This window comes from Castor canadensis, chromosome 8 (genome assembly GCF_047511655.1).
Source record: "Castor canadensis chromosome 8, mCasCan1.hap1v2, whole genome shotgun sequence".
Lineage (NCBI taxonomy): Eukaryota > Metazoa > Chordata > Mammalia > Rodentia > Castoridae > Castor > Castor canadensis.
Window position 1 is genome coordinate 15821484 of NC_133393.1, and position 24806 is coordinate 15846289.

Consider the following 24806-nt stretch of genomic DNA (forward strand, 5'->3'; position numbering starts at 1 on the left):
GGCTATTATCAACTAGCATTTGGTGCCCAGAGTTTTTACTGGGGCTTCATCACACCTGCCTGGCTGACCCTGAGTCTCCATCTCTTCTGTAGGGGAACTATTACCATGCGGCCCAATTTCCCCATCACAAATCAACTATTAGACTGTGCAGCATCCAGAGACCCCAGCGGGGCCAATGAAGACATGTCTACCAGGCATGATATTCCACATGCCTAGAGATCACTACCAGAAGCTAAGGGTAAAGACCAGCCCTCCCTTTGGCTACCATGAATTCTGCAGTACACACTGGCCCTTTGTAGGAAACCATGTGTCTGCTGGCAGCACTGCAGGCCTGTGAGAAGCCTGCCTTGAATGTGAGCCTGACAGGTGAGCATGAGTTTCTCCCATGGTAGATGAATGATCCGGGAATGCTTAATCTGATTGTTAAAGCATATTTATTGTTTTGTTTTCTTATAAAATTAACAAATGTACATAGTAAAATTTTCTAACAATATAGAAATGTATAATAGAGAAAGTTCCCATCATACAATATAATCTAGAAGTATATATATAAAACAGAAAGCTTCCTATAATTCAAGAAATAACTGTTCCAAAAATTTGGTTTATATTTTTTTACTTTTTCTATGCATATTTTAACATATAAATATGTAATTACTTTTACCAAAAATGATATACTGTATGTAGTTCTTTGCAACTTGCTTTTTTCTTTAACAGTAGATCATAGATATGACAGAAATGTCACCACATACAAATGAACCTCATTTTTCCAATGGTTGAATAGTATTCCAGTATAAATGTACCACATGTATTTAACCAATCAGCTAGTGATAGGCACTGCCAATTTTTTCTCTATTACAAACAATGCTTCAATTAGTATCTTCGTATGTTATATACATAATCTGACCCTGTGCTAATGTTCAGTAGGGGAAATTCTTAAGAAAGGAGAGTTTCTGGATGAAAGAACATGCTTATTTTGCAATTTAATAGATCTTGCTAAATTGGGCTCTGAAAAGCTGATCCGATTTATACTCATATTAAACAATGTATGGAAATGCTGGATTCCCGACACCCTTGCCAATGACTTGTTAGTAGTAATCCTTTTGTACATCCAAATATTTAAAGGGAAACCAACATTATTTTCTTTCATTTCCTAATGAGATGGATGCCTACTTCCCTCTCGGTGGCACAGACTGGTCTGTGTGTGTCTGGGGAGATCTTAAACCAGTCACAGCCTGTGAGGATTGAGTAGTGGGGTAGCCCAGGAAAACTGAACTCTGGAGTATAGCAGTCAAATAGGGGATTTATTTAATATTTTGTCCAGGTTGACACTTGATTTGAAATTGACATTTGAAACTTACTCTCCTGGGTTTACCTAGCCCTGTTTTGTGTTAGCTATTTTTGAGATAGGGGTCACATGAACTATTTGCCTAGGCTGGCTTCAAACTGTGATCCTCCTGATCTCTGCCTCTGGAGTAGCTAGGATTATAGGCGTGAGCCACTGGTGCCTGGCTAACCCATGATTTTCTCCTGAGTTAGATGTATTAATTTTCCATTGCTGTGAAACAGATCATCACAAGTCGAGTAGTTTAAAGCAACACGAATTTATTATTTCAGATTCTGTAGATCAGAAGTCCAAGCACAACTTAGTTGTTTAGGGTCTCCTTGAGCTGTAATTCCATCTGAAGTTTAGGGTTCTCTGCAGAGCTCATTCAGATTGTTGGCAGAACTCCATTCCTTGGGACTTTGCGGCCGAGGTCCCCATTTTCTTGCTGGTTTCCAGTTGGGGATTACACTCAGCTCCTAGAGACAACCCAGACAACCCTTGGGCCCTCTCAATTGCTTCTTCAAAGCCTGCAGGAGAATCCCTCTCCAACCTGCTACAACAGAGGTGACAGCAATTGTGGGAGTGAGACTCTCATCACCTTTGCAATATAATGTTACCTTGTCACTGAGACTGCTTTTCTAAGAAACTCCCAAGTGGTGTCCATGCTTCTGATCTTAGGGCCAGATCTTAGGTAGAATACCCAGGAATACCTTTAGGCCCAATTCACATTGCCGCCTTAAAGAATTGGGGAAATTCATCCATAGCTGGGGAACCTTGGAGAAGATGGATCAACCTGCATTAGGTGAGGGACAGAGGTCCCTATCTTCTTTTAGGACAGAGAGGGATACCTGGATACTTGGATATCTTCACACATATACAACACCTGCCCCTACTACCTCCACCTACTGCACATGTGTTCACACACATGACACCCTGACACATCCAAAGCCCTCTTCAAAATGGTCTGGTGGCTCATAAGACCATACTGTTGAGTACAAGGCCCTTGCTAATTACAATTAAGCAGTCAGAGGGAAGCCTTTGGGTTCTGGAAGGGCTGCAGCACATAGTAGCTTGGGGGAGCTGTAGGGGTAGAGGCAGTGAAGGCCAGCTGAGGCAGGTGGAGGCAGAACAAAGGAGACCTTGATGGGCCAGGGGAGCTGTCACATCCAAAGGAAGGCAGGTAGAGGCAGAAGGGTAGAAGAAGGGGTCTCTTGCTTCTGGGAGGCTCTAATGGCCCCTGAAGGCTGCTGTGATGATAACAAGTCACATGCAGAGCCTGCTACAATCTATGGAGCATTTCCACATTTCATCCTCTCTAGGGACATCGTGACCCTGATCTTACAGGTGGAGAAATGATGGTTCTCAGTGCTAGCAACTTGCTCCAAGTGGTAGAAGTGATGAATGCACTGGGGGCCACCCTGAAACCACATTTCTGTCCCCTGAGTCAGCTTAGAAGCTGGGTGCAGACACCGAAGAGAGTCCTCTGCATTCAGGAACATTATGTGCTCCTCTGAACATGGAAGAAGACGTGAGGATGAATGTGGAAGGTCTGGTGACACTGTGGTCTCTGGGTGACAAAGGAGGAGCCCTCTGTTTCTCAGTGGGGAACACAACCTGGGTGGCAGGATGACAGGAGGTCTTAGCACATCTGCATCAGCTGCTCCCTTTGCATTCTAGAAGGAACTGGGGAACATGCAGAACTGACATAAGAACAGAACGGGGCTTTAAAAAATACCAGTACGCTTGATCATCATTTAGAAGGAGGTATGGCACTAAAGGCAGTCAGAGGGCTCCATCCTTGTCCTATGGAAGAAGCCTCTGCAACAAGAGATGCTCCAGTTCTTTTCTGGTTTAGCACACGTGTGCATATGTGCACACACATATACAGAGATACAAATACACACAGACTCACATATTCACACATGCATATAAGCAGAGAGATGCACATATGTGACACAGACATAAACACGCACACAATCACAGACATTCAACACAACCCCCCCATCCCTATACACTTCATTCCCATTTTCTGTACCCCTCACCCTCACAATGAGGCCCTGCTTGGATCCAGAGCCCCTGGCCCTACTAGCTGTGTGCCTTTGGGCCAGGCTTTGACCTCTCTGACTGTGAGTTTCCTCATCTGGAGCATAGGCAGGGCAGTCCCTGCAGAGTTAATCTCAGGCTTGTCTAAAGTAGTACATGGGAATGGGCTCAGGGAACTATAAGATCTGCTGTCACAGTGGAAGTTCACAGGGACAACTGCAAGAGCACATGGCAGATGTCATCAATGGGAATACATACCAGAATCCTGCCGGAAACACCAACCTATGCCCACCTGTAGATGCATCTGAGATGAAAGCTCCCTTCCCTGCATTGCAACCAGGCCCCTTGACCTGGAGGCTCATGTAATCCCTACTCCACATGCCTCTTCTCAATGCAGCTTTCTTTCCTGGGACAAACACCAGGCAGGATTGCACTAGTTATGTGTCCTCCTCCAGAAGGCCTGGCATCTTCCACCAACATGGCTCCCAACCTCTGCTTCTCAGACTGACTGGCCCCATGAGAACTGAGCCTGTTGTCAAGTTGTTACCAAGGTCCCAGGGTTGCTGCTCTGAGAAATGGACAAAAAAGAACTAACATAAATCCCTAGTAGTGGTTCCAGGTTACCCACGAACTCACTTGCTCATTCACTCAGCAAACGTGCACTGAGGATTCCTCCTTGTCAGGCTCTGCACTGGTTCTGGGGATGCTGTCATGAAAAGATACAGTCTTAGTTCTGAAGAAGCTCCCAGGTGGGAGAGGGAGGCAGATGTGAGAATGTGCTGGGCACCATAATAAGTAGAGAAGTATCAATGGGTCTCAGTACCTCTACGAGGGGCTTCACAGAGGAGGCATGCTGAAGTGGAGACTGGACAGGTGAATAGCACTTTACCAGATGCAAAAAGATTCTAGTGACAGAAAGAACAGCATGTGCAAAGGCAAGGGAATGTAGGGAATGGAGCAAGCTTGGCTTACTGGGGCACCATGTCTCTGGGGACTGCTTGTAAGGCCAAGTGTGTCCTGTTCCTGGCTAGACTGCAAACTCTTTGAGGGCAGCCACTATGTATTTTGATTCAACTCTGTGTGACTCCATAAACATTTACTGAGAATATGTGATATGTAGGACAGTGTTTCCTAAGGAGAGACAGAGCAAAGACTAGGTCAAGGATAGATTCCTTTCCTAAAGCATTTCCAGCCCAGGAAGGGAGGCAGACACACCCACTCGAGGCCACAAAACCAGGCAGGGTGCACTGAGACTGAGAGAGCACAGCGGTTGAGGTGAGGAAGAGACTAATGCCTTCCTGGAGGGTTCAGAGAAGGTTTATAGAAGAGACAGTGCTGAGCAAGCTCTTAAATGTCAACAGGAAGGATGGTGTGACATTCATCTTCACAAGTGGAAGGGCTGCCATATGTGAATTCTCAGGGTTTGAAAAATGAGGTCAATTCTGGAATCATGGTGAAACTTCTGTGGCAGTGATGTTAGGTACATGGGGTGTGTGTGTGTGTGTAAAATGGGGAGGGAACTAGGAAGTAACTAACAACAGCTTCCCCTATTTAACATTGACTGTGGACAGTGTCTTACATATCGTATGTATTTGCATATTTTACATATGCTAACTTATATCATCTTTTCTCTTTTTAAAATTTTTTTATTGTACAAAACAATAGGTTTCATCATGACATTTCCACACATGCATACAATGTACTTTAACCTCATCCACGCACCGTCACCCCCTTTTTCTCCCTTCCCTCTCCACCCGACAACCCTTCATTTAGGTTCACGCCTTTTGGTTTATTTCTTTTATCATATTTATGGATCTAGATCCCATATATGAGAGAAAATGTGGTATTTGTGTTTCTAAATCTGGCTTATTTGCCTGAATATGTTGATCCTTTTCAATCCATTTTCCTGAAAATAACATAATTCCATTCTTCTTCGTGGCTGAATACTCTGTTATGTATATATACTGTATTTTCTTTGTTCACTCATTTTTTGATGGGCACCTCGGTGGATTCCAGAGCTAGGCTATTGTGAACAATGCTGCAAAAAACATGGGTATCTCTGTTGTATGCTGACTTAACTTTCATTTGGGTATATGCCCAGGAGTTGTTTAGAAGGATCATATGGTAGTTCTATTTTTAGTTTTTTTTTGAGGAATCTCCATACTGATTTTCATACTGGCTGCACTAATTTACATTCCCACTAACAGTGTATAAGGGTTTCTTTTCCCAACCCCCCACATCCTTGCCAGCATTACTGTTGTTTGTTTTCTTTGTGATAGTCATTCTACGAGATGGGGTCTTGCAAAATTTTTTTCTGGGTTGATTAGGAACCAAGATCCTTCTGATCTCAGCCTCCCAAGTAGCTAGGGTTACATGCCTGGTGCTGGGCCTGGATCTTGTTTTTTTTTAATCCAGACAGATAATCTGCATCTTTTCCCTGGAGAGTTTAAGGTCATTCACATTTAGGATTATTATTGAGAGGTGTTTTCTGATTCCTGTAATTTTGTCATTTTTCCCCTGGTTGATTCTATTACTATTTGTTTTTGCTTCCTTGTTTGTTTTTTTAGCAGTACCAAGGTTTAAACTCAGAGCCTAAAGCTTGCTATGTAGGCACTCTACCATTTGAGCCATGTCTACAGCAATTCTTGCAGGGGTTATATCTCTTTTTTTCTTTTTCTTTTCTTTTCCTTTCTTTTTCTTTTCTCTTCTCTTGTTTCTTTATTTTTTTGTGTACTGGAGGTTGAACTCAGGGCCTTATGTTTGCTAGGCAAGTACACTTGAACCATAGTATCCCAGTCCTTATTTGTTCTTTTCTTTTACCCTTACTTTGGAGGCTGCTGGTTTATTGAGGTGAACATGATTGATTCTTTGCTAATTCTCATGTGTTTATTTATTTCTGTTATGAAATCTATTCTTTCCTCATGTTTGTGACTATTCTTCTGCAGTGCTGGCTTAGTGGTCATGAACTGCTTCTAAGAGAACTTTCTCTTAGAAATTCTTTATTTCTCCATTGATTTTTAAAGGATAATGTAGCTGCATGTAGTGTTCTTGGTTGGCAATTATTTATTCCCAGAACCCAAAATATGTCTTGGTTTTTAGGATTTCTGTTGAGAGGTCTGATGTAATTCTGATATTTTTGTTTTTGTAAATAAGCCAACATTGCGCTTTTACAGTTTTTAACATCCTTTGTTCTCTAGACTTGATGCTTTATGTGTAATGTGACATGTAGAGTTTCTTTTTTGACCCATTCTATTTGGGGCTCCATATGTCTTTTGTACTTTAATGTCCATATCTTTCTCAAGATTTGGGGATTTTTCTGGTATAATTTTGTCAAATGACTTTCTTATGACCTCAGTTTATATCTCAACTCTTTCTTCTACCCCATGGATTCCTGGGTTTAGTCTCTTTGTTGTGTCCTGGAGTTCTTGAAACTTTTGTTCATGCTTGTTTCTTTTTTGTTTATTGTTATCTGAATGTAGTTTTCAATCTTGTCTTCAATCCCTGATATTCTTTTTTTCTGCATGATCCAGTCTATTGGTGATGCTTTCCACTGTGTTTTTAAATTTGATTTATTTCCCACATTTCTTGTTTGTTTGTTTTGAGAATCTCAACAACCTTGCTGAACTTTTCAACTATGTTGCTGACTCTTTTATCTAGATCTTGAATTGTCTTCTTACTTCATCATCTGTTTGTTTGAATCCTCTTTGAAGTCATTAATCATTTTAAAAAGTGTACTTTTGAGTTCTTTATCTGTAATATCAGTCATTTCAGTATCTCTTAATTCAGTTATTTGAGAATTATGAACTTTTGAAGGAATCATTTTGCCTTGATTTTTCATAGGTCATGTCTGCATTGCAATTTGCACATCAGTTGACATGCATGTGTTTGTTTATTTTATTTATTTATTTATTTATATATATTCTTGGAGACTTCTTAGTGCAGTCTTCTTTTAGGGCCACAATCCCTCTTATCACTCAAAAGAAAGAAAACAGGCAGGATTAAGGACAATTCAAACCCATATCAAATATTTAAATGTAGTATAAAACAACTGGAAACATCAACTACACCCCCAAGAAGGCTAAAAAGGAAAGGAACTAGAATGCTTATATGATACACTAGGAGGTTAATAATTATTTTATCCAAAGATATTAATAATTAAGTACTGAAAAGGAAAGAGGGGTGGAGAAAGGAAAAAAGGAGAAAAGAAGCAAAATAGAAAAGAAAGGAAAAGACTATGTGGTGAAGGTATAAGAAAAACTACAATGATGGTGAGACAGGACAGAGTAAAATGAGTACAGCAAGGGACAAAATGGTCAAAAGAGAAAAAAAGAAAAGAAAAAAGGAAAAGAACAAAACAACAACATAATAATCTAGCATAAAAATAAAAATAAGTTATACACTAGTCAGTCAACAGTTCTTCCTCACTGAGGGAAAAAAGTAGATTTCTATCCCCTCCTCCAACAGACTTGTCTTTTTAATTTCTTCTGTGAGCAGCTTATTTTGTCTGTTTTTCCTCTCTGAATTTATAAGAAGTTAGAGCAGTATAGTCTTTTAAGGGTCTGAGCCCCAACCTGCCTTTCCTGCTGGGTTGAATTTAGGACAGTGCTTATCTGTAAGCAAGCCTCCCATTGCAGGGAATGTAGGGTCCAGGCACTTCAAACTCTTCCTGGAAGGTGAACAAAGAATCCATAAGTTGGATGTCTCCACTTGTGTTGGTTTATGTAGGAAATAAATTTTCTAGCAGTGACTGCTGTCCACCAATCTGTCTAGCCTTCTGGAGGTGTACAAAACTGTCCAGACAATGTTCTTTGCACTGGCTGGGCAAGGCACAGAATTCTAATTGATCCCGACTGCCTTAGTCTCACAACTCTCTGTCTTCCCACAGACAACTTATGTCTCTCCTCTTTCCAGAGTTCAGAGTTTGTGCTGCAGCTTTTCACTCAGAGCTCTGCAGTTATTGTCTTGGTGATTTGAGTCTTTGGCTTTGCAGTTAAGCATTTTCCACCCTCCACCATAGCAGATTTTGTTGAAGAATCTGAGGCATGGAGAGGGGAGTCTTTGGGTTTGGAGATCTATATCTATATCTATATCTATATCTATATCTATATCTATATCTATATCTATCTATATCTATATCTATATCTATATCTATCTATATCTATATCATCTATCTATCTATCTATCATCTATCTATCTATTTAATCTATTTACCTATCTATCTCTATATCTTTTAAAGACTGGGCTCCCTCTCTTCCATCTTAATGTGGCCACAGTATGTAGATCTCCCGTCTTGAATTTTGTTTCTGTAGAGAGCCAGCTGGTATGCACCTGTGGGTCTTCCTGAGGTTTGCCCTTTCTCTTTTGCTTATAGCCCTGGTGGTGGGGATTCTCCCTCTTCCCTACCATTTTTCCCAGTGCTTTATGTTGGAGTTCATTGTTTCTTTCATAAATCTAAAGCTTAATATTTCTGGATTTCATCTGTAGTCTGTCTACTGTTTACTGTTGCCTTGTCTTGCTTTTCCTTGCCATCATTCTCTCCCTGAGCCAGAAACCTGATGATTTTCTTTCAGATTTGTTGAGACACAAAAAAGTGCTGGTGTCTCTAATCCTCCACCTTCAATCTCCAAACATATCATCTTTATAGCACCAAGGGGGTAGATTCTATTTTATTCTCAAGGAGTTTGAGGCACAGAGAAGCAAAGTAACATGCTTGAGGTCACACACCTAGTAAGTGGCAGAGCAAGGTATGAACTTGGTCAGTCTAGCTTCATAGTCCATGCTCTGAGCACCACACTTCTCCAAGATTAGGATGCAATGTGGCAGATACTGTTGAGTGCCTGGTCATTCCACTGCCTTCCTCTTGGTGGCAGAACTGACTTCATTTGGGTGTTTACTGCTTCCCACAAGACTCTAGGATATATCTCATTCATTTAAACCCATTCTAGTAATCCTATTCCCTTGCAAGTCATTGGTTTAGAAAGGGTCATATAACCTAATCCTGCTAAAAGTCTTTGGATAACAAAAAATGATATCTATGAGGAAGTAGCTTATATTTCATGCCAACCTCAGGATCCTCACAAATCAAAGATCATAGTGAGACACTCTAATCCAGCCTACACAGAGCTCACCACTCTACAAAGCTAGCGATTGAGGTTTGGAGGAGGAGACTGGAGTCAGCTGTCCTGGGTTCTAGGTGGCTCCACCTTCAACTTGACTTTGGGGAACCATGTTCTCTTCTGAGTCTTAGTGTTATTGCCTGTCAAAAGTGAAGCCCATGGGACTAGATGTCCTCTTGGTGCCCTTCCAGCTCTTTGACTCCCTGATGAATTATCATTGTCTAAACCATTATGGTACTTTACTAAGAATGACGAAATGGCAGTTGGGTGGTAGCTGAGGTTGGGGAGAGAGCGGTGGATAGGCAATTTATTCCAGCAACTGCCTTTGTGTTGACAAGAATGCTGTTTTCTCTAAAGAAATCGGGCAAGAGTATTTGGAAGTGCCCCATTTTCTCAGAGAATAAAGAGAAGGAATAGAGAGATAGTGGAGTTTGAGCAGACTTCTCACCATGTTTGCATAGGGCACTGTCTCTCAGGACCACGGAGAGAACATTGTTCCCTTAGTTATAGGCAGGGGAGGCGTAAAGAGAGGAGACACCCAAAGCTAGCTTCAGTGGCTCTCTGATCCCTGGGCTCAAGGTTGCTGTGTACTGGAAATGCTGAATGACTGTGGGTAAAGCATCTGCCTTACTTTCACTTCCAGAGCAACCACTAGGCTAATTTTTTTTGGTGGAACTGGAATTTGAACTTAGAGCTTTGCACTTATAAAGCAGGGGCTCTACCTCCTGATCCACACCTCCTGGCCATTTGTACTGGTTATTTTGAAGGTGGGATCTCTTGACCTATTTACCCAGGCTGGCCTCGAACTGCAATCCTCTCAATCTCAAGTAGCTAGGATTACAGATGTGAACTGCCAGACCCCAGGACTAAATTTGAAGATGTAAGATATTCTTTACTGCTTTTTTCTGATCTTAACTTGTGTCCTGCTGCTCTTACCCACCTCTTGGAGGCTGATTACTGATGTTGCCTTCAGGATGCTGGGTCTACCCTTACTGATTCCCAACCTCTGCTACTCTATTCTGCATATACCACCCAGACCAGTTCTTTTCAAACATTTTCTGAAATTGCCTTTTTCCATTTTTGATCCCAGTCTACCCACACTGCCATTTTCCAAGTACATTGGTTTCAGGTAAGTGTCAGAAAGGCAATCTGGTTTAACAAATTCACACTAAATTATGAATGGTTGTGGAATTCTTTTACTAAATTTATATCTTTCTCTCTTCCCCCTTTCCTCTTCTTTCCTCCTTTCCTCCCTTCCCCTTCCTCTTTCTTTCCTTCAAAATTTTACTCAATTGAATTAATCTCTGTCAAAAATGTTGAGTACCATAACAAAAGCGAAGAAGAGACTATTTTGGAGAGGATAGGCATTGAGACATGTATTTAACTTTCTCTTTCATATGCTTGTCTTTTTTTTGGTGGTACTGGGATTTGAACTCAGAGCTTTGTTATTTTCTAGGTAGGCACTCTACCTCTTAAACCATGGCTCCAGCCCCCTGTTTGTCTTTTGTTAACCTCAAAATCATTCTACATAATCAGTATATAAACCTGTCTTCTAGAAGCTAGCCTGATCTGAGAATGTGAAACTATCCTGAAGTTGGCACACAGGCTACTTATTACAGAGGTGTAAGAGAATACTATTGGATGATTATGAGTCTCTGTATCCTGAAGGAAGCAGGGATTAGCAAGTGAATTAACTTGCCAAAGCTGTTTTGTGGGATTTGGACCAGACCCTAGGTGATACAGGGATGTCTCCTCTACAACATATAACCATTAGCTAACCACTGTTCTGTTTTAGAGGTACTGCACTAACACATTAATTCTCTTACATAAAGCAATGTGGTGGGCACAAATGTTCTTCCTGTCTTACAGATGGGAACTATGGAGAGTTAAGAACCATCTCCAGAACTTATAAGTAGCAGAGTCAGGTTTCAAACTCATGCAGTGTGGCTCCAGAGCCGGTTCACATAATTGATGCCACTTGAAACCTATGACATGGATGGAGTTTGTCCCTCACATCTTTATCTTTATGTTGGATCCTGGTAGTTCATGGTCCCACCTTGTCTAAACCATTTCTTACACTTCCCATCAAAATGCCCTGCTCCATGCTCTATCCATCCTGTCTCATGAAACAAAAACACAATTACTAATGTCAAGGTGTACTAAGTGAGTGTGTGCTTCAGTTATTAAAGAAACATTTTCTGCTTGCTTGCTCCATGTCTGGATACTGTGCTGAGTAAAAAGATCAATGCCATATGGCCCTGCCTCAAGGATCTCAGAGTCAAGTTCAAAAGATGAGTGTAAATAATTACAATGTTGGATAGAAAGGGATGCAAGCCATAGGTTAGGTGAAAAAAACAAGGGAGAAGTGATTACAGCCTGGGGGTCTGCTCTGGAGGGGCCTGATGTAGCTTTGGGCTTAACTTTGATGCCTATGCTGAGGGAAAGAGTAGTCCTGCTGGCAGAAACGGCATGAACAGCAGCCTGGAGATGGAGTGACATGGGTGGATTTGATGATGGAAAATGAGCCCTGTTAGTTTGGGGTGATTGGATTAGGAAGCACAGCACAGTGGGCTGGCAGAGAGGAAGTAGGGGTTGGGTTTTACCATAGCCCAAGTTTGGGCACAGTCTGCAGACTGATGGGCTTGGCTTCGACTTTCTAGGCTGCCATATGTAACATTGGGCAAGTGACAATAGCACTTTGGATCTTGGATTCTTAAACTGGGCACTTTGATTAATTGGGAGATACTCACCAATGTGCTGGGAGGACCAAAGCCTCAGGATGATTATTACGCATTCTCTTGAAGAAATATTTTTATTTGATAGATAGTATTTTAAAACACTGATTTCATATGAATTCATATATGGGAAAGCTGTGACACAGAATACAACATTTGCTATCATTTTTTAGCTAAAACAGCAACCTCTAAGTGGACCATTTCAGGCTACAATTAGAAGGAAGTGACAGTCAAATGTTTGCAAGCAGTGTGAGTAACAACCTATCAGAACTGGAGCAGGGTCTTGGAGGACACTTGGCAACAACAGGGATTAACCCTTTAGTTGCTGGATTGTGGGGAGAACTGGAATCCTAGAGGAGGGATGAGGAAGCAGCATGAGGAGGCTTTCAGGGGGCCCATGACACAGCCATTTGCTAACTGGTTGGAAATTATTTCAATATTTCAACAACCAGCTGTATATCTGCCCTGGGGACCCTCTCAGAGGCCTTAGCAAACCCATTGGCTTTTATCTTCCATTAAGTAAGTGTTGAGGGAAACTTGGAGGAACATTGTTTTGACCTAAGGGATAACTCCACAGGGAAGTTAGGGATCTGAGGGTAGGGATGAGATTTTTCAGGATGCAACATGACCTTAGGGGTTCCCCAAATCAAAGTGTCCAGGCAAGCATCTCCTTGGCCCTGGCAGATGCCTGGTTTATCCAATGCTAACAGAGTCAGGTGAGTTCCCATCTCTGTGCAATGGCCCTCACAACACAGTGTTCCTGTAAGAGAACAAAGGCCCATCCATAGGCTCACCCAGCTTCACATATAAGTATTTTTCTCACAAGTGCTTTGGAGGAAATAAAATCAGACTCCTAGCAATACATCAAGGTTATGTGAATGAATTTGAAATATAATGGGTACACAGCCATAAAGGACATGCCTCATAAGACTCTTTGGAAAGAAGGAATAAAACAAATGATCCTGTGTTTGTCTCTTGCCTCTTTGAGACAGCAGTGGGTTCCCTGGTATTCTCCCCAAACCACAAACTCAGGGATGAATTACAGTTAGTAATTAGGCTTTTGCCTGGGCCTGCATGGTCAAGATTCTGTAGGTCAACCTCCCACCTCTGGCGTGGCTTTTTCAGCCAGTATCTCTCTGCACAGGCTAGGTGGAGAGGTAGGACACTTGGCCCCTCCCAGGTGGCACAGCCCACTTCCCAAGATAAAGCAGGAAAATGCTACTGGAGATCTTCTAGCCTATTCTCCAACCAGAGTTGACCATGGACCCAATGAGCTATCAAGGCTTATCTGCTGTGCTTCCCAAGAAAGATTTCATTTTCTCCTAAGAAGAGAAAGATGGTGAGATGTTTTTGCCTCCCCCTCTTTCGTGCCTTGAACACATTATATACATGATGCCAGGAAATGCAGACGCCATCCTGTGAATATAGTACAGACATGGGTGACATGCTGAAGGGGGCAGAATTAGTGGATGGAGAGGGCCTGGGTACTTCTCCATGCCCTCCTACCATGAAGTTGCTGTTCTACTCTGAAATTACCTACCTTTGCAGGCTTTATTATGGCTGAGAGAAACTCCTATTTTATTCGACTTTTAGTCATGTGTTCATGCTTAAAGCCCAAAACATCCTGTATCCATCAGGGTAAGCTGGAGTGTTGCTGGCATATTCTGATTCACAGATCTCAGTGGTCATACACAAAAGGGTCATTTCTTGTTTTCTTAAGGGCATGGCAAGTTGGATAGCCCTTCATTTTGTGACTGTATCAGTGTGGCCTCCAAGGTCATCAAGGCAAAGGAAAGGAATTGTGGGGTTACATGCACTGTGTTTGAAGGCAAGGCCTGAAAAGGGCTCACATCACTTCTGCTCATATCCCATGGACCAGACCCTATCAAGCTTCATGGGACCTGAGCGCTGAATTCTCCCAGTGGGACATACAGCATCATCTGTGCCACCCTGCCTTGCCTATTCTTCTTCTGTCAAGAACTCTCTCACTTCAGCCAATATTTATTTATTGAGCTGACTTATGACAGTTGAGCCACAGGGAATATGAGAGGGAAGACTGGCTTTCTTCTTCTTCATCATCACAGCATCATTCTCACAGTATTCAACACATAGGAAACACTAAGTAAATTAGTAAATGAACACACAGGTGTGCTCACCCATACATGTTTTAACTTTTGAATCAGACCCATCCTCAAGGTCAGAGTCTTTCCCAAGCTGGGAGTTGGGTGAAGAGAGAGGCTAGAGTTCAAGGTGGCAGATGCCCTCTCAAAGGCCATGGTACAGTGCAAGGGATGAACGAGGCTCAGAGGCACACAGACAAACTTGGCCCAAAGAAGTCAGGGAGGGCTCCAGAGAGGAGACAACATGTAGATAGGGTCTTGAAGGATGAAGCATTTGCCAAGTAGGGAAAGACTGCACAGTGGGAAGTCTGGGAACTCCAAAGGACACATGTAAATGCTTAGTCCTGTGAAAAGTCCAGGTGGTGGGGCATAGCCAGGAGTCTGGAGGGCAGGGAGAAGGTGTGGAGGGGTAGGCGTTGGGAATGGCTGTGAAGGATCTGATGGCTAAGAGAGAGGTTCACAATCATGGCTACACATTAGCTTCAACTAGTTAACTCTTACCACAGAGTCAATGCTCAGGCTCTACTCCGATCCAATTTAACAAGGTTCTCTGGGCTGGAGCGTGGGCATCAGTGCTTCTAAACAGCCCTCAGGAGATTCTAGGAGGCAGCCAGGACTGAGCACCACTGTTCTGGAGGGAGGTGGGGACAGGTTGTCAAGAGTCTGGGTTGTCTTAATCAGAAATGGAAACAGCTCTGAAGAAATATGCCTCTCCCTGCTCCTCCTCCCTCACTGGTCTCAGACTCTTTAAGAGAAGCACTTTGGGATCAGGTGTAGAGAGGAAAGACCTGCCAAAAAGTTCCTTTGTCATTGTATTTTCTTTGGCTCATTGCTCCTTCTCTGCCAGGGTGGTCCTCCTTCTCCCTTACCTTGGGTACACTAGGATCTAAAGAGCAGCTGTGTTTACAGCTGGCAGGAAATCGCTCCACCTCCAGAGGCTTCTGAGACAGAGGCAGGGCAGATGCTAACCTCTGTTCCTGATTAATTACCAGATAGAGGGAGGCTCAGTGGCACCCATAGCCGATGGCTCCTGGGCCTCACTCAGTGTGCAAATAACCTTTTCTTCCATGCAGTACATACTGCCTTGGATCCCAGAATTCTCCAGGCCTGATGTTGATAGAGGGCCTCTCTGTAAGTGCTGTGGTTTGGATGTGGTTTGAGTATGTTCCCCAAAGATTCATGTCCTGGAAGCTTGTTCCCTAGCGTAGGACTTGGGGAGGTTATGGGACCTTTAAGAGGTAGAGTCTATACAAATAATTAGGCCATCACCCTTGGAAGAGATTAATGTTGTTATTGCAGGACTTTGGTTGGTTCCTTGAGAGCGGGTTGTTATAAAAACAGCAAGTCTGACCCCCGAATCTCTCTGGCTTTCTCTTTTCTACCTACATTCTCACCTGATATCCTCTGTCATGTTGTGATACAGCCAGGGAATCTTTCCCCAGAGCTGGCACCATGCAGTCTTTCAACCTCCACAACTGAACTAAGTAAACCTCTTTTCATTATACAGTACCCAGCTCCAGCTGTTTTTTTACTTTTAAATAGCAAATATATATAGTAATATTTGGATGGAGCCTGCATATTCTGGGTTTGGTCATTTATCCACCAGATAATTACTTGGTCCTCCCATTTGGAGCTCACTCTACTCACTAGAGGCTGCTGTCCTAGGGTGGCTTCCCCCTTCTTCCCCCTACAGCAGTTTCTCTGGGTTGTTGGCTTTCTCTCATCACACTGTATGCTCCCCACTGTACATACAGACCCACTTCCCTGCCTGCCCACAGTGAATCTGCTGCATGGACAGCTGTTGTGTGCATTCCACAGTCACTCAGGAGTTGCGTTTGCATCTGTGGGTAGGTGAGGCAAATGGCAGCATCTCAGCCTCCCTCCTGAGACTTCCTCTGCAATTCAGCCATCAGTCCTACTTATTGCAGAGTGGGCGTGAGGCCCTGGCTCTGCGGCACTGCTGCTGACTGCCATCTTGACTGCACTGTTCTCAGTGGACTGAGAACTTCCAGCCTTTGATCTTTGTCCTTGCATTTATTCACTGACTCATCTATCCATTCAGCAAATATGATGAGAGTTGACCTCCTTGCTACGAGCTGGCATGCAAAGGTCTGAGCATGGGACTCTATCCAAGGAATTGTAATCTAGCAGGAGCTGTGACACAGAGAAACCAGCACAGGGGAGAGAGGAGACCGAGTTTAGCTCTAGACAGAGCTTAGTTATTTGACTGGTATAGGGGAGCACTTTTCCAAACTGTGTTCCCTGAGTTCTCTGCAGCTGCTGCAGTGGAAAAAGGGCAAAGTGAGCAGGACGTGGACCTCCTCTCTTTAACAGCTGCAGGTTTTCTCTCATCTATTTTATATTCTGGAGTTGTGTCAGACCCAGCAATGGTTAATTTTATGTCTACAAAACAGATATTCAGTCAAACATTATTCAGCATGTTTCTGTGAGGCTGTGTTTTGGACAAGATTAACATTTAAATTGGTGGACTTTGAGTAAAGCTAATTGCTTTCCTAATGGGATGGGCCTCATCCAATCAGTTGGAGGCCTTAATAGATCAAATATTGCCCTCTCTGAAACACGAAGGAATTCAACCCGCACACGGGCTGACTTGACTGCAATATTGCTTCTTCCCTACATCTGCAGTCCGATAGTCCTCCCTGTGGATGCTGGACTTGCTAGCTTCTCTATCTGCACGCACTGGTTCATTAAAATAAACTTCTCTCTTTAAATACATACATCTTACTGCTCTGTGTCCCCAGAGAACCCGGATTATGCAGATTTCATATGAAAAATTATTCACCTGCTATACAGAGCTGCAAAAACTAGCAGGCTAGAAGACACTAAGGTCTTTCCCAGTTCTACTGGTTTATAACGTTAGGTATTTTTGTCCTGACTTTAACCCATGGCCTTGCTTGCGTTGTGGCTTCTCCAGCCTCCCTCTGACCTTTTGTGCTACTCTGGCTTTGGAACGCAGCTTCTGTTTTGGATTCAGGTGTCTGCCTGGTTTGGTTCTTGATTGTCTGTGGCCTGGCTTAATAGCAGTTGCAATTTAAATATATCTAGTGAATCAGTATTTTCAAAGTGTACTGCAGGCACCATGTTAAAGTCGCACAGATGAGGATGCTGAGGTCCTAAGGCCACATAACTAGTAAATGGGAAGCCTGAGTTAAGTGTCTTAAATGCCTTTGGACTCAGAATCCCGGCTCTTTTCCTCTGCCCTATGCTGCCAAGCTGTTTATTCTGTTGCATGAGAGGCCCCTAGCTCCCTCAGTAGAGGGAGATGAGAATGTGCTCTCTGATTTCCACCGTGAACAGGTAGAAAGGCCCTTGCAGCATGGAAGGTGACCTCAAAAGCACCACAGCAGCTGCTTCACAGGCAGGCATCCTCCGGAGCTGGCGGTGTTTGGGCTCTGGCTGGCAAAGTGTCCGTGATTCATGGCAATGTGGGGACTTTATGAGCCTGTGATAAAACAGTAATCATCAGCTGTGAGGTTCACATGAGATTATGGAGCTATGTGGCTGAATTGAGTTACTGTGCTTTCTTGGGCTGTTCACGCAATCGACAGCAGTGTCAGCCTCCTGAGGAAGACTTGGGCCTCTAGCTTGGGGTGGGATCTCACCCGCCAAGCTGCCTTTCCTGAGACTGAACTTTGAGGGCTGTGTTCCTGGCTGTGTGTATGTGCATGTTGTGTGTGCGTGTGTGTGTGTGTGTGTGTGTGTGTAGGGGAGCCTGGGGGCAGAGGGCTGAGTTACCCTTGCTTATAGACACCTCCCTTCCTCTCACACATGCCATATCTAACCTGTCAATAAATCCTTCAAACTTCACCACTCAGTGGTTCCCCTTCTCATACCCCCACTGTCCACTGGAACCCAAGCTGCCATATTGGCTCTTTTGCTTTACCATATGCAGGGGCAGACAAGCAAAGAAATGGAGTGCTTCAACCAGAAGTAGAGTGCTTCACCCAATGGCCAGAGGCACCCTCAGAGTCTCTTTCCAGCCCAGCAGGCTGGGCTCCCTGCTGTCCTACTGCTTCCTTTAATGGGACTACTCAGGTATTTGCATGCAGACTAAAAGTGCCCCATCTCCTAGCCCCTTATTTTACTTCTAGTGCCAGCCTCTCTGTCCTCTGCCTAACTTCAATTCCTGCCATGTGCTACAAGGGTCAAGGACTGCCCTCCTGATTTATGGTGCCCGCCTCCCTGCTTACAGTCTGTGAGCAGTACATCATTGAACTTTGATCCTAGGTTGTGGTGCACTGAATCTGCGCCTTCCACCTGGAGAACCAGGGACTTTCTCTGGCTGGGTTCTCCCTAGAGCACAGGGGCAGGGGATGAGACACAAGGTCAGACTCACAGTGCAAGAGCCCGTGTCAGCAGGCATTACTTGGACATGGGAGCCGGGCATGGCAGCCCACATCTGTGATGCCAGAACTTGGGAGGCTGAGACAAGAGGATCTTGAATTCCCAACTACATAGCGAGACCCTGTTTCAAAAAATATATAAATAAATAAGTAAAATTAATTAATTAATTAATTAAAAGCTGGACATGGGTTATACAAGAATCATAAGAGCAACTTGCTAGTATAAATAAGTTTCCTGTGGGGTCACAACTGTGCATTAGGCTGTCTTCCAGTAAAAGAAATATCCCTTGGAAGTCATTCCGTTTACGGCAGGGTTGGTAGCTGCTCTGTGCTAGAACCTTGGTTTAACTGGGGTTTCTCCAGGAGGAGGGAGGTTTAACTGAGGCCCTCCACTGGGCCTCTCTGCTCTGCCTTGCCCTCCCACCACACAGTGTCTTCTCAACACAATAGCAAGAGTACTCCTGCTAATAGTTGTCTCTTTTCCACTCAAAACCTTGCCAGGCTCCCTAGTTCCCTGGGAGTGAAAGTGCCTGTAAGGCTCCACCTGAAACTGTTCCTGTCACTTTTTACCCTCTCCTCTCAGAACCCTTCTTCTCCACTCACTCTGCCCCAGTCACCAGCCTCTTGTTCTCCAAACCCATTCAACCACTCCCACTTCTTCCAGGGCTCCACACAAGCTTTCCCTCTGCCCATCTAGTTTAAATTTCCACTCCCCTCCTCTACACCCCAGCTTCCCTTATACACTCTACTTTGTCTCTTTCCTATAGTTCTTTTTAGCTTCAAACATACCATAATGTGTGCTAATTTATTATTTTATTGTCTATGTCCCCTAAGAGATGGTACCAGATTTCCTTCATCACTGAAATGACTTAAATACACAGTAGCAGTTCAGTTAACATCTATGGAATGAGTAAATGGGGGTTGTGCTTTTCCATTGGACCAGGGACTCTTTGAGGGCTAGAACAACATTTTCACCATTAGACTGGAAGTTGCCCTAAGGCAGTGACAGGGCCTTCTCCACGAGGGGAACTTTCAGGAGTAATGCTTTGTCCCTTGGCCCTGCCCTGGACCAAAGACTTTGCAAACCAAGAGTGGGGTGAAGTGGGGCGAAGATCCGCCCAGGCTGGAGCTGTTGGCATAGCCATAACAGCTGGGTCCCTGTTGCTTCCTTTGTTGAGCTGGTGCTTCCCACCAGTCTGTGGACAGAATCTGTTAAGGTTTTGGCTCAGGAGACCCTGGACCTCTTCAATCCCTCTTGACCTGTGGGTGGAGCCCTGCATAACTTCTTTCACCTGGATTTATGCAGCCCTTTCTAGCATCTGGCATGTTTTCAGTCACTGACTGAGGATTCCAGCTCCTGCCCACCCTGTGCCCTCCCCCCGCCACCTGCTCCTCAACCCCAGGCTACTCCCTTCACTCTGCTCTCCAGCAGGGAGAACAGCTCACAGACAACTTCAAAACTGGTGTCCCTCACCAGCCTCATTGTTGCCAGGTCCTGGTACCAAGTCCATCTGAACAAAGGGAGGTGTATGGTACGGTGAAGAGAGAAAGAGGGCACATCAATGCCATGAGTTTGACAACGCCCTTCCCAGCTCTCCAGGTGTGGCAAGAGTGAGTGACCCTGCAGCACCAGCTGCTGTGCTCTGAAGTCCCTCACTGCCATTATGCTCCCAGTCAGGCATGAGTGTGACAGAACCACCAAGATAGGCCTACTTCTGAGATAAGGATCTCTCTTATGGGCCACTTTGGCTGGAGGATTCTGGCAGCCTCACAAATTCTCTTATGACATGACAGTTCTTCAGTCTAAGATGTTGCGTGTAATATTCCTTTCTTTTTCATTTGCTCCAGTGTCAGACTTATGCCCGGTTTGGCATTGCCCAGCTTCCTCTATGAAGGAACCAGCTGGTATTGACTCTCATGACTGTCTGGCATGTGTGATCTTGTTTCAGAGTCTGCTTCCTGTAGGACCAAGCAACTAGTCTTGCCTTTGGAGCCAGGCAGGCCTGGTGTCACATTAGGACTTCTCAGAGCTGCAGCTGCGACAGCTCTGCCCTAAGAGGGAGCTGATGGGAGGATCAGAGGTAAGAATATGAGATGCATGACTTGGATACTTGTCACCCCTGACTTACTCCCTCTTCAGTGCCTCACTGAAGCCAATTCTACCCACCCTGGTTTGGGTCCACTTCAATGACCTGCCCAGTCCTGGCTTATTCTCACTGCTTGAGTTACACCTGCCACCAGTCTCAGCGCACCCTGGGCCAGATTCTGTGGAATCTGAACTGAGCAGGTCCTGAAGTCTGTGGGCGCCTGGGGTCCACTTAGGATTTGCAGGTCCTCACCTTCTGCACCTAAGCAGAGTACACATGCTCCTGACCCACTCCATTCCACTAATGGATGATCCAGAAGAGCTTTTCCATTTCAAGTCTTTTAAAAAAAACTCTAAGAGGGAAATTACTTGCTTAATTTAATTTTTGTTTAATATTCCTGTTAAAAAATGAGGTTCAATTAAGATACCCAGAAAAATCATAACGTTCATTTAACAGGAGAATGGAATTTGAGTTCCACAAATGCATTTTTTCTCTTTTCTGATTTTTTTTAAACTCAAATCTAGCTAAGTGAATTACTGATCTTTATTAGATGCTTTAATTACAGGTTGTTAATGGAAATATTACTGAAATTAAACTGAAATGTGTTAACTAAGAGAAAAAGCTTTATGTGTCACTAAAATAACCAAATTTCAAGACTTTGTCGATATGGTCAATTGAAAAAGCACCTGGAAAATTAGTTCCTTAATTGTGAGATAGTGACAGACTTTTTGCAGAAGGCTGGTGTCTCCAAGGCTTTTGGTGGACAGACACCCACCACTTTGTCCTAAGACAAAGGCTTCATGTATGTGGCCAGCTACACCACACACACACACACACACACACACACACACACACACACACACACACACCGGGGTGCAAGCCCCACAATGAGACCCAGATGAGCGACTTTGCAGATGTCTCCATGAGCCCTTTCCACACACGACAGGAACACAACCTGAGCACGCACTGCTCAAACTCTGCAGACTCCATTGATGTTCTGTGTGAAAATTCAGAATCTCATCATACATTTATTCATCAAAACCATCCTGCACTTCCTGTCCCCGAACACACATTGACATGTGCTTAACAAGATCCAGCTTTGATGGGACAGGCTAGACATACTCTCAGGAGTTTCCTCAGTGTTCCAGAATGCCCCCTTCCAAGGGACTGACGGTGGTGTGGGGGTTTCTTTTGCTTTTTTACCTCCCTCGGTCGGCCTTTTCACAAGGCTTCATACAGCTCAGGCAATAATTGGGGAAACAAGAATTTCACCCAGGGTGAGACAGTGTGGGGGAGGGGAAGGAAGAGATGAGCTTCCTACATCCCCCAGTCTCAGTTTTAAGCTTGCTTGACTCACTTGACCATGAGTATGAGTCTGTTTGTCACAGTGAGGCTGATTGGCTCATTCTTCACCCTGTCCCTAGGGGCCATTCTGTCCTTTCAAACTGAGCTTTAGTTAAATCTTTGAAATTTCAAATCAACCCCCCCCTCCCATGGTGTGGAGTTGGCTGTGATGCCTGTATGGTGAGGTTTTCAAGACAGCAGACCTGTGCTGAAGTTCCTGAACCCCCTTCCCACTTACTGTCATCAATATAACCTTGAGAAGATTGTCAACCTCTGAACCCCAGTTTCCTTAACGCTTTGATGGGGATAATTGCAGCCCTCCCCCACCGCCATCTCTCTTAGCTCTCTCTCTCTCAGCTCCTGAACCTGTCAGTGTGCTCCTCTCCTAGAAATACCCTTTTTTGACCTAATGCTCTACCTCATTTTTTTCCTTCTCTTTCTCTTGAAAGCTTAGCCTGCTCTGTGGTGCCCATCTCCTCACTTCCCACTCCCTCTCACACCATTCATTCACCCTCTCATACAGTGGGTTGTGACAAACAACACAACCCACTGTAGCTAGTTTAAGCAGAAAAGAAATTAATGAAAAGATGGTAGGAATCTTCCAGAAACTCCAGGAAGGTCAGAGAAGTCTTGGAGTCCACACATGGGGAGCAGCATCTTAAATCTGCCATGGTCTCCCACACTGGAGTCTCCAGTAACCATGACTGCTGAGCCCAAACCTGACTTCCCCATCACCACAGCCATTTAATGTATTCCAGTCACCTCCCCCCTACTCCCCACCAAGTTCCTATTTTCTCACTTTGCTCTCTTCCAAATCCAAGATTCTCATTGATGAAGCTGATTGGGGGAGCTCAGGTCACATGACTGCTACAGCTGCAAGGGAGATGGGGAAAGAGAGGTTCCTTCCTCAAGAGAGACAAATGCACATTCAAGAAACTTACCACACCATCCCGCTCAGGGGATGGTGGCCAGGTGATAAGCACTTGCCACATACCTCACTCACCACCCCAGGGATCCAGCCTCTTCTGCTGCTACACTGAAATGCTCTGAGAAGCCCATCATGATGGGTGTCTTCTCTTTGTTCCTCCATGTCCACCTTTTTTCTTCTCTTACTCTCTGCTACCTGAGACTGGCCTGAAAGACCTACATTTATCTGTTGCTTCACCTGCCTGCTGGTTTCCAGTTCACTGTGGCCAAAAGTGAGCCCTGACTGGAGACTGGGAGGAGGAACATGGGGCAGGGAATCTATCTTCCCAATTCCCTGCCCTTAAGGTCTCACTAAGCTGGCTGTGTCCCTTCACTAACTTCCCAAGCCCAGTCAATCATGCACTCTCCTAGGGGCTCCCTTATACTATACCTGCTATTATCAAGACTTCCTTTATTAAACTTTCTGAAATTACCCATCAGGAAGGAGATGGCATTCTTAAGGAGGAGAAAGAGGTGGTAGTGGGGGGGAGTTGAAAGAGGAAGAGGAGGATAGGGTAGAGGAAGAAAAAGAGTGCCACCTCTTTCCTACCATAGTACTGATGGGACGTCATAGTGACCTCCAATTTGCCAAAGCCAGTGGACCCTCTTCAGTCCTGATCTTCCTTGACCTCTTGTCTGCACTTGGCATCTGCTTCCTTGGTTTCTAGCTCCCTGACTCTGTCTGCTTAGTCTCCTTCATGGCTGCCTCCTCATCTTTCCTCTTCCTGAGCCTGGCTGTTCCTTGGGGTTCTGTTTGTGGAATTTTTTTCACTCTACATGATCTCTGTAGTTGAGGTCACCACTCACTTACTTTCAGCTCCATCTCATTGCGGATGTCTCCTGATTCTGCACTTCCAGCCTTTCCCTAGAGCTTGATTCCAGATACCTTCTAGAAGCATCTACCTGGATGTCATTGAGTCTCATAAACTCAGCAAAATCCAAACTGACCTGACCCATCATCTACTTCCACAGAATCACTTTTCTCCTTGTGCTCCAGACTTAGTTAAAGGCAGCACTGCAAGCAGTACTTACACTGCTTTTGCTGAAAAGCACGGACTCATTTCTTGGGCCCACAAATTAACTGAAAGCAGGAGACTTTTCTTGGCATCCCTACATTCATTTGTGTATCTGTCTTTGTTCTAAGTCATTTACCTTGCAGCCATGTTGGAATTGAGGAAGGACAGGGCTGGTAGGTAATGTAAGGAAGAATGGAGAAGACTGCTCCCAAGGAAAGGAACAGCAGAGCCTCCCCAGGACAGACAACCCACCAGGCAACAATGACTTGCTTATCCTGACCAGACTGTTCCATCAAGTGATGACAGTGATAACAACTTCTCTGGAACCCCTCCCAAAACTAGGACTGAGGTAATGATCAACTAGGCCATACTTTGACCAGGACAGGTTAACTACACATACTGTTCATCCCCTCCCCAAATTCCTTTTCTATTTAAACCTAAAACTCATGTCTGTACCATGGGAATAAGGACATAAGTGCTTACTTTGATTCTTCCATAGCTACTTGCTGTGCCATGTAATCAACCTCCTTTCTCTGCCCTTCACCATGTCTCTGTGGTTGTTGTATGGAGGTGAGCGGCCAAACCTGACATGTGGGACCCCAGGAGTTTAGGCCTGGGGTCTAAAACTCCAGTTTCACACCACCCATTTGGTTACTCACGATAGCATGTCTAGGGCAACCAGACTCCTCCT

At 44.4% G+C, this 24806-nt stretch overlaps 1 long non-coding RNA gene across 1 annotated transcript in view; it reads left to right on the forward strand.

The window, feature by feature from the left end:
• The first annotated feature begins 270 nt into the window (after window positions 1-270).
• Window positions 271-24806, forward strand: part of LOC141425445 (uncharacterized) — a 142399-nt gene continuing 117863 nt past the window's right edge. Inside the window, exon 1 of the long non-coding RNA XR_012450466.1 lies at window positions 271-366. This is a non-coding gene — a long non-coding RNA (uncharacterized lncRNA). The remainder of the gene's footprint in view (window positions 367-24806) is intronic.